At 42.1% G+C, this 10618-nt stretch overlaps 1 pseudogene; it reads right to left on the bottom strand.

Moving 5' to 3' along the window:
• Window positions 1-2593: 2593 nt before the first annotated feature.
• Window positions 2594-2709, bottom strand: LOC149467557 (U2 spliceosomal RNA; annotated as a pseudogene).
• Window positions 2710-10618: the final 7909 nt, after the last annotated feature.

Consider the following 10618-nt stretch of genomic DNA (forward strand, 5'->3'; position numbering starts at 1 on the left):
TAGCATCTTCTCTTTAAATATAGAGCAGTACGTCTGTGAATTCATGACACCATCAATGAAATGCAGCTCCCCGACACCAACAGCACTCATGCAGTCCCACAGAAGTACACTGCCACCACCATGTTTTACTGTAGGCACCATGCATTTTTCCTTGTATTCCTCACCTTTGCAACGCCATACAGTTTTGCAGCCATCAGTTCCAAAAACATTTATCTTGGTCTCATCACTCAGTACAGAGTCACAGTAGTTTTCTTCTTTTTCAGCATGGGCCCTGGCAAATTCTAGGTGGACTTTTTTATGTAGAGGCTTTAGGAGAGGCTTCCTTTCGTGGACAACACCCACTAATGCCAGTCCTCTGCAGTGTACGCCATATTGTGGCATGGGAAACATTCACCCCAGTTTGGCTTTCTACTTCTTTAGCTAACTGCAGTGAACTTGCATGGTGATTTTCATCAACCCTTCTCATCAGAAGACGCTCCTGTCGAGGTGCTAACTTCTGTGGACAGCCTGGACATCTCTGTGAGATGGTTGCAGTTCCATCTTTGTTCCATTTTTGTACAGTATTCTGACTGTTATGTAAAGATTTGCTGATTTTCTTGTAGCCATCACCTTTCCTGTGTAAAGAAAGTATTTTCTTTCTCAGGTCTTGTGACAATTCTCTTCCATGTGGTGCCATTGCTGACAGCATGAAATGGGAAAGGGTTTTCTTTGTTAATTAACACCCTTTTATAATCAACTGTCTGCTGGACACCTGTTTAATGAATAATTAGACTCACCTATAGTTGAATTCTTGGTAATTAGGATTTTGTTGTCTAAAATTTAGCTTGTCTAATAAATCTTGTTTGAAATCAATGGCCCGCGTTTGTGGGAGTATTTTGTAGTTTAGTGTCCCATAGAAAATGTGGATTCTGAAAGTAAAGTAAAGGTTTTCTGACAAATCTGTTGGGGTGTACTCATTTATGCTGAGCACTGTACATTGCTCCAAGTTGGACAATTTTAACCATAATATGCTGATAGCGAGGTTACATATTCTTGCTTTTTTTTCCTCCTTTGTGCCTACTCGTCATACTGTCCTTTGGCCATGCTGCTTGGCTTTAGGTATGCTTTTGATACAGCTCGGGAGCCAATCATTACTGTGAAGGAAGAGAGAAATGGCTTTGCTTCTGTGTCTGTTGTGGTGTCTGTATGTGTGGTGCTGGGACTGGCTGAATATAAGCTTGGAGTTCAGAAGGGAAGTGCACACAAAGCGAAGACTCCGGTGAGACTTCATAGGTCCTATCAGGCACAGGGTCAACCATATATCTGAAGTCAGGTAGCATGGCCAGGGGGACAGTATGAAAAGCAAGCGCAGGGAAAGAAATAAAAAAAAAACAAACACAAGTGCATGTAAGTCCAGTTATCAGCATCTCATTTTATAAAAATAAAATGACTTGAGCTCAAGTGTGTTCAGATCCTAGTCCAAATCCACCTGAGCTATCCTGCCAAGAGGCTCTCACCACACAAAGCCAATCATAAGTAGCCACAGCCTTCCCCATCCCACAGCGTGCATACATGCAGCTACAGGACAGGGAAGGCCTTGCCACATATGACTGGCTTTGTGCAGTGACAGCTTCCTGGGAGAATAGTTGGGTATGGACTGGGATCCATACGCACCTGAGCTCATCCCTCTACAATTACAGCCCCCCATTGGATATGCCAATATGAATACCCAATTAACCAGATTTTTTTTTTTTTTTTTTTTTTTTTAAGTCCGCAAACGTGCAAACTACAACGAAAAACCCGTAAGTGATCACAAAAAAAGTGCAAGTGCGAACACCACACGAAAAAGTGCACTTAGGGGTGTGTTTGTCCTACCCCCGAAAGGGTTGGACCGTTCGCCTGATCCCCCGGGGCACGAAGCTCCTGACAGGGACAAGGTTCCCATTTGGTCCTCCTGGCCAAAAGGTCTGGTGGACCACCGTTCCTTATGCCCAGCCGAAGCCGGACATCCAGTACTAGGCAAGGGGGTTCTCCCGAAGAGAAAACCCCCTAGGGATCAGGGGAGGAAGGAACCGTAGGGCCACACATCCTCCCCCTAGACTTCAGGTAAGGCCCGAGGACCCACACCCTCCATCCGTGAAGAAACACACACATAAGTAAAGTAAAAAGTGACAAAACGTGGGAGTGCATAATAAATAAGGTAAAGATAAAGTAAAGAAAAAATAAAAAAGTGGTACCGTGCCGAATTGTGCACAGACCAGGCCCTGAGGCCCGTAGCAAAAATTGCCCTGGACTTAGCCAAAAGACCTGGTCCTTAGGGCGCTGTGCAAAAAGAGGTGAAAAACAGTGGCCATGTGTCATCTTCACACCGTGGGGTCCCACACCCAAGTGTTACTAGTGACACCCCTGAGGCGACTACTCAGGGGGCACTGAGTTTGCGGACTTTTTGCGTCCCCAGCCCCAGGCCAGACCAAGGTAGATCCGTCCAAATCAGGAGGTACTGGGTCTTTCCAGTCTTCTCAGAGGAATTACTCCCGGGGCCCCAGCTTATACTCGTGGCGCTCCCCGGTTTCTGTCCCTCCGGTACTAGCCTTCCGGACCCCCATCATACCAGTGAGGGTACTATACAACAACCATCCCCGCAAAGCTAGAATGGTCGGGAGCACCCCCACTGGACACTGATAAGAACAGATACTACACTTGATCTTAGCCAAAAGGCCGAGAAGCGATATAACCAGATTGTTGAAATCATCATCACCCTGTACACATACCAGTAAGACTTCCGAAAGTAGAACCCTGTCAGGTTTTCTGTTTTTGTCATCTGTGTCCCATTGGGGAGATTTACCTTCACTTCCTCTCCCATAGGAAAAGCAGGAAGAAAGAGGAAATCCTTGCAAAGTGAAGGGAATCCAGAGGGGTCCCCCAGGTTAGTGCAACTAGTGTCCCCATTGGAAGATTTCCCCTCTATTATTATTCTGGGGACAACCCAAGCTCTGGGATAATGGTAAACAGGACAAATAGAGAGGGTGAATCTCCCTAATCGGGGCAGATATAGCAAAAGAAAACCCAACAGGTGTTCTAATCCGAATCCATGCTATTCAAAATGAAACAAAAGTTAGATATCGATAGCTTGGTTTTACTTTCTGTTCGAATAGCTGTGAATATATCAGCTGAAAGAAAATTATAGGGATTTTAACCTTTTTTATATATTAGATAATAAAAAAAACATAAATACACAAACTGATCTTAAATCGTGTGATTTTTGCTGTGTTTGTGCAGTCAGAACACGGAATCGAGGTCTGGTTACTGACAATGGGGTCAATTCACTTAGAGATAAATAGGGCATGGATTTTTTAATTAAAGTAACTCATGCTGTATTTTTCTCAAAAGTAGTCAATTCACTAAAAAACATGTGTTATTTACCAAATGCGTAAAATATTTATGTTTTGCAATATTTAGTGCTTACATTTTGTGTTATTTTGGCTTTTTTTTTTTTTTTGCAGGCTAACACTGCACCAGAAGGCACACAGCAATTTTACAAAACTATGAAAACATTCTAGTGTGCTTTCATTCACAAAAAACGATCTCCCTCTGATGAAATGTTACAATTTATTTTCATTCCTGAGCTCAATGTAGAACATATTTATACACTGGTACGTTGTACATTTTTCACTTCCTGGCCAGTGCAGAGTTCCTCTAATTGTTATTTTGCACATTTCTAAAATACCGCCAGCAAACACCAGGTGATAAGTGTGTTTTTTAGTGAATTGACTTTAATGGTTTATCTCATGTTTTTGTGCAGTACTTATCTCACTATTTTAACAAACATATTAACCTCACATTCGACTTTGATTAATTGACCTGTTTATTATCTCATGCGATATTCTCGAAAAATTAGTCACATGACCTTCATATTGCATGCGGTAACCTTTAGTGAATTGACCCCCAATGTTACTTGCATGACATCTGACCCATCAAATCAATTTCAGATAATTCTGCTTTTTTTGTTTTTTTTGCTTATCGAAAGATCCAGTCTCATCCCCCCACCATTTGGTTCCATATCACCAAGGAGTATGTATGCCAAACTCAGGTGGTATACCATCTACCTTCAAGGACAGGCCTGTGGCTTGGTATGTTCTTTTGTATGCTGGGAAGTTAACACTTGCAGAGTTTGACATGGGGTTTCAGCATAAATGACTAGCTAAAGAGATATTACTTCTACATATGTCCTGACTACTAACCTAGAGAGGAATGTAAACCCTAACAATGAACTTCTGCTTTTTTTATTCCCTTTTTATCTGTTGAATATACCATTGAAAGCATTTTGTTATATCTGTCCAACAGCTGCAACAAAATAAAATACCTTTGATACTGCCATAAATCTAGTGAGCTGTTAACTTCCATGTCTACCAGTTCCCCATTTGTACCTGCACCTAAAAGTGTAATATATAATAGCCATACTCCTGACAGCTAATTCGGCCCCCTAGTGTTTTTCTATAAGGTAGGCTTAGGTAGGAGTATACAGGTGCATCTCAAAAATTTGAACATCATCAAAAAGTTAATTTATTTCAGTAATTCAATTCAAATAGTGAAACAAATATATTATATAGATTCATTACACACAGAGTAATATATTTCAAGCATTTCTTTCTTTTAATTTTGATGATTATGGCTAACAGCTAGTAAAAACTCAAAATTCAGTATCTCTGAAAATTAGAATATTGTGAAAAAGTTCAATATTGTACACTCGTGGTGTCACACTCTAATCAGCTAATTAACTCAAAACACTTATAAAGGTTTCCTGAGCCTTTAAATGGTCTCTCAGCCTGGTTCAGTAGGCTACACATTCATGGGGAAGACTGCTGACTTTACAGTTGTCCAGAGTGCTTTATCCAAGCATATTAATGTAAAGTTGAGTGGAAGGAAAAAGTGCGATAGAAAAAGGTGCACAAGCAACAGGGATAACTGCAACCTTGAGAGGATTGTGAAGCAAATGCCATTTAAGAATTTGGGGGAGATTCACAAGGAGTGGACTACAGCTGGTGTCAGTGCTTTAAGAGCCATCACACACAGACGTATCCAGGACATGGGCTACAACTGTCGCATTCCTTGTGTCAAGCCACTCCTGAACCAGAGACAATGTCAGAAGCATCTTAGCTGGGCTACGGAGGAAAAGGACTGGACTAAAGTCCAGCTCAGTGGTCTACAGTCCTCTTTTCAGATGAACATACATTTTGCATTTCATTTGGAAATCAAGGTCCCAGAGTCTGGAGGAAGAGTGGAGAGGCACAGAATCCAAGTTGCATGAGGTCCAGTGTGAAGTTTACACAGTCAGTGATGATTTGGGGAGCCATGTCATCTGCTGGTGTTGGTCCACTGTGTTTTATCAAGTCCAAAGTCAGCGCAGCCCTCTAGCAGAAAATTCTAGAGCACTTCATGATTCCCTTTGCTGACCAGCTTTATGGAGATGCTGATTTAATTTTCCAGCAGAACTTGGCACCTGCCCATACTGCCAAAAGTGTACCAACACCTGGTTTAATGATCATGGTATCACTGTGCTGGATTGGTCAGCAAACTAGCCTGACCTAAACTTCATAGAGAATCTGTGAGGTATTTTCAAGATGAAGATGACAGAGACCAGATCCAACAAAGCAGGTGAGTTGAAGGCCGCTATCAAAGCAACCTGGGCTTCCATAACACCTCAGCAGTGCCACAGGCTGATTGCCTCCATGCCATGACACATTGATGCAGTAATTCATTGAAAAGGAGCCCTGACCAAGTATTGAGTGCATACTATACTGTACATGGACATACTTTTCAGTAAGCCAACATTTCTGTATTAAAAATCCTTTTTTATTGGTCTTATGTAATATTCTAATTTTCTGAGTTACTTAAGTTTGGGTTTTCACTGGCTGTAAGCCATAATCATCAAAATTAAAAGAAAGAGATACTTGAAATATATCACTCTGTGTGTAATGAATCTATATAATATGGTGATATTCTAATTTATTGAGATGCAACTGTATGTAATGGAAGAGTTTTTAAAAGAGAAGTATTGTTTGTTTGTTTTTTTGCCCAGTTATACTTATCTAGGTGGACGTAGCATCTGTCTAAATGTGAGAACTCAGAGATCACATGACTGCTGATCGCTGAGTTCTCACAGCTGCTATCAGCAGAGAGTGGTGACTGTCAGTGACCACTGTCTGCTCTGCCCCCCCTCCAACACCCCACACACGCTTACCGGAGTGCTGGGCTGTGGAGGGGGAGAGAGCGGCTGGCTCAGGCTCTCAGGGGCTTGCTGGGAGGGTGAGCCATGTGCCGCTCCAGACTCTGGGGTGGATCTTTCCCCAGCTTGGACCGGCTGAGTGACACCAGCCAACAGCAGACTTCAGTCTGCTGTCAGCTGAAAACGGGTCACAGGAGTAAAGAATGAACTGCACTCCAGAGATCCACAGGAGAAGTACAGCCAAAAGACTTCTCCTTTAAAAATCCTTTGTCCTGAGGTTTATGTGTGTCTGTGAGACTCCCATTTATGGCATAATAAGTAGAAAATATTTTTGGGGTACAAGGACTGGGGAAAACATGTGCAGTGTATTCTGTGGGTGGGTTCGGAGTGTAATCACAAACCTTTAACCCCTTGACGCCGATTGCAAGCAAATATGCGGCTTCTCGGCTTCTGGGCTTTGACTCCGAGCAGCCGCATATTTGCATGCAATTAGAAATTACATATGGGCTGAGAGTGCACGCCCTGTCCGAGACTCCCGGAACGGTCCCAATCTCCCCTTTCGATCGGGACTTTTTCTGATCATGTGACCGCCGTGAATCACGTCGGTCACGTGACCCTAAAACCTAGCCCCACCTCCCGGCTTCTGAAACTCTTAAAGGGCCGAGAGGCGCCGGCGCAAAGAGGTTAAGCTATGACTAATATTCACAGCAATATACCCACAACCATGTGTAGCTGTGTACCCCACACATCATGGCAATCAATGTTGTATCCCACACGTCATGACAATCAAAAGGTTATAGCAAGCTCACGGATGAGTTCCCGTCAGCTTGTTTTAGATTTTTCAGTGTGCTGCAAGTCAGGGTGTGTATTCTGTATGAAATAGGTTGTGATGTACTTAGAAGCAGGTGTGTCTGTTTACTCCGTGTTGCAGTGCCACTGACAATGACTGTCAACTTCATGGAAATCACACAGATGGTGATTTAACATGACGGTTGCAACAGATTTCGGGCAGTCCAGCACTAAAGCAAAGTCCTGCACCTAATTCAAATAAGCTGTGCAGCACTTTCAGTCCAGGTCAGATGTGTGCCAGATTCACAAAGTTCCTATTTGTCACACTTTACTGATTTGTTGCTTTGACTGTGATAAGTTCATTAACCTCCCTGGTGGTCTAACTAATCAATATTTTTGAATGTTAAAGGGGTACATTGTTTTTCATGGAAATTGTGTTGTTTTGTATTGTAGGCCTGTAATTGTTAGGAATAACTCACTTAAATCTGTCCAAACAAGAGCCTAGTAAACATCCCGGGTAGGATAAAGTTTAACTGCTTCCATACCGGGCACTTTTACCCCCTTCCTGCCCAGGCCATTTTTCAGGTTTCAGCGTTCTCACACTGTGAATGACAATTGCACAGTCATACAACATTGTACCCAAACTAAAATTTAATAATTTTCTTCACACAACTAGAGCTTTCTTTTGGTGGTATTTAATCACCACTGAAGTTTTTATTTTTTGCTAAATTACAAAAAAAGACCGAACATTTTGAAAAAAAAAACATGTTTTTCTTTGTTTCTGTTATAAAAGTTTGCAAATAAATAATTGTTCTTCATAAATTTAGGCCGAGATGTATTCTGCTACATTTCTTTGGTGAAAATAACCCAAATTAGGATTTATTATTTAGTTTGTAGGAAAGTTATAGAGTTCACAAACTATGGTATAGATCTGAATATTGATCAATCCTGAAGTACTGACAGCTAATCTAATTTCTTGAGGTCCAAGAATGTCAGAATAGTACAGATATCCCCAAATGACCACTTTTTGCAAAGTAGAAAGTCTGACGTATTTCATAAGAGGCATGGCGAGTTTTTTGAAGTTGTAATTTTTTTGTCATAATTTTTCAGAAAATGAAAAAATTTAAAAAATAATTTTTACTATTTTTTTTTTATATACTGTCACCAGTGCAGTACAGCATCATCATATAACTGGCATGGCGGTGATCAGGGACACTGGTGACAGTATGAAAAAAATATATATTTTTTTATTTTTTTGTATTTTTTTACTAGTTTTAATTTTTTATTACTTTTTTTCACTTTTTTTTAAGATTTTTTTTCATATTTCAATATGACCAAAGTAGTATAATGTTACCATAGTAACATTGTACTACTTTGGGGAAGTGATCAGTATTTTTTTTTTTTTTTTTACACAATTTGCTTATAGCAAAGAATTACTTTAATTCAATAATGTAATCAAACCAAAACACTGAAATTTGAAATAGAGCACCAAGTTTGCATATCGCTGAGCAAAGTCAAAGAATCGTTTTCAGTGTCTGATGACGACTTTCCCCACGAATCACTATTGCTCAATTCTGCAAGTAGTTCTAATTTACTATCGCTGTTCTCTAGCTGGTCTAAAACTGCTTTTGACCTAAAGGGACGCTTTTTGGACGCCATGGACGTTTCTCAGTTTCCAGGCAGAAAGAACGGTAAAAATGCAGGCAGGGCACAGGACAAAGCACTCGGGACAACATGTATGTGAAATGGTTTGATACAGTAATGTAATACTAACAGATTACAGTGTATTGTGTGTCTGTCAAATTTTTACTTTTTTGAATCTCCCGCCCCCCGTACATCCCGACGCTCACAGGGAATGGAAGACGGATGCTGGCATTGGCCGGGGGACACAGTGGGAGGACCTCAGGGGATCGTGGGACAAGGTAAGGCTCGAGGGATCGCTGCAGTGTAATCCCGAGTGTTGCTCGGGGTTACCGCTTCTGGTACTGAAATTAACCCGGAGATATACTCGGGATTACCGCCAGGGAGGTTAAAAATCACAGCCAAATTGTCTGAACATAGTATATTATAGGTCCCCTAGACTGACAAGGGACGGAGCCTGATGGAAACCAGTTCCCCATTAGGTCCACCTTTCTTGTGATCGACAAGGGGATGACAGCAGGCAGCTACCATAGACGCTAGAGGACTGTCTAACAGCGTGTATTTGTGAGATCAGATTCTAACAGGAAGCCACCTGTACCATAGCAACCAACGTCGCTGGGCAGCCCAGCCACTTGAGTACTAGCAACCAATGATGTACAGCCACACAGTGTCATTGGTTGCTAGGGGGGGGGGGTTGATGGCCAAAGCCTCTTTGCTTGCCTAGCCACCTGCGTCCTAGCAGCCAATGACGCTATGTAAACCAGCCACCTGCAACATAGCAACTGAAGATGTGTAGCACCCTCCTAGGTAGGTGCTACGGTCAGATAGAATTAGTCATGATTTTGATAGATACATTTAGTTGTCACTGTCTAGTCAGAGTGGCTGTAAATATTTGTTAGGAAAAAGCATAGTTAGCTCACTGTACTTGGTGATCATTTAGTAAGGTCTGCTCTGTGTGCTCAGGTGCTGCTAGTCTGCCTAGCTTCCTCTGTATCCAGGAAGCTGTAGAAGTTTCTGGATGATAGTTGTGGAGTTATACAGATGGCAACATGAATATTGATACAGCCTCAGCCTATCCCAGAGAGAGGGGCTCTAAGGCATGCTGGGCAACTGTATATATTCAGTGAGTGCATGGGGCTCTGCGTTCTTTCCTGTCCAGGACTCATCCAGCATGGACTGTGACATACAGTGAAGGAAATAAGTATTTGATCCCCTGCTGATTTTGAACATTTGCCCACTCACAGAGAAATGATCAGTCTAAAGATCAAATGGTAGGTGTATTGTAACACTGAGAGACAGAACAGCAACAAAAAAGTCAAAAGAAATGCATGTCTAACAAATGATGCACTGATTTGCATGTTCATGAGGGAAAGAAGTATTTGATCCCCTATCATTCAGCAGGATTTCAGGCTACCAGGTGTCTTTCATGCAGGTAACAAGCTGAGATTAGAAGCAGTCTCTTAAAGGGAGTGCTGCTAATCTCATTTTGGTACCTGTATAAAAGACACCTGCCCACAGGAGCCATCAGATTCCAAACTCTCCACCATGGCAAAGGCCAAAGAGCTTTCCAAGGATGTCAGGGACAAGATTGTAGACCTACACAAGGCTGGACTGGGCTTCCAAACTATCGCCAAGCAGCTTGGTGAGAAGGTGACAACAGTTGGTGCAATCATTCGCAAGTGGAAGAAACACAAAATATTGGGTAGGAAGGTGGCAAAAACAAGTGGCATTTAACCTCATGCTCAAACCCAGCTTGGGAGTGAGCCTGCAGGTGTGCCCCCATATTACATGGCTTGCTGTGGTGGCACACCCAGGAAGAAGGAGCTGACGGTGCTGGCGGTAGACCCCAGAAGAGGAGGTAAGGGACTGCTCTGTGTAACATGGTTGCACAGAGCAGATTATTTTAAAACCTATTTATTTTATAGCAAAACAATCCTGTACTAACACTTGAGGTCTGGATCAGGGGCAGACTGACAACTCATG

This window comes from Staurois parvus, unplaced genomic scaffold (assembly GCF_062004578.1).
Source record: "Staurois parvus isolate SC_StPar_1 unplaced genomic scaffold, SC_StPar_1.0 ptg000106l, whole genome shotgun sequence".
NCBI classification, from domain to species: Eukaryota; Metazoa; Chordata; class Amphibia; order Anura; family Ranidae; genus Staurois; species Staurois parvus.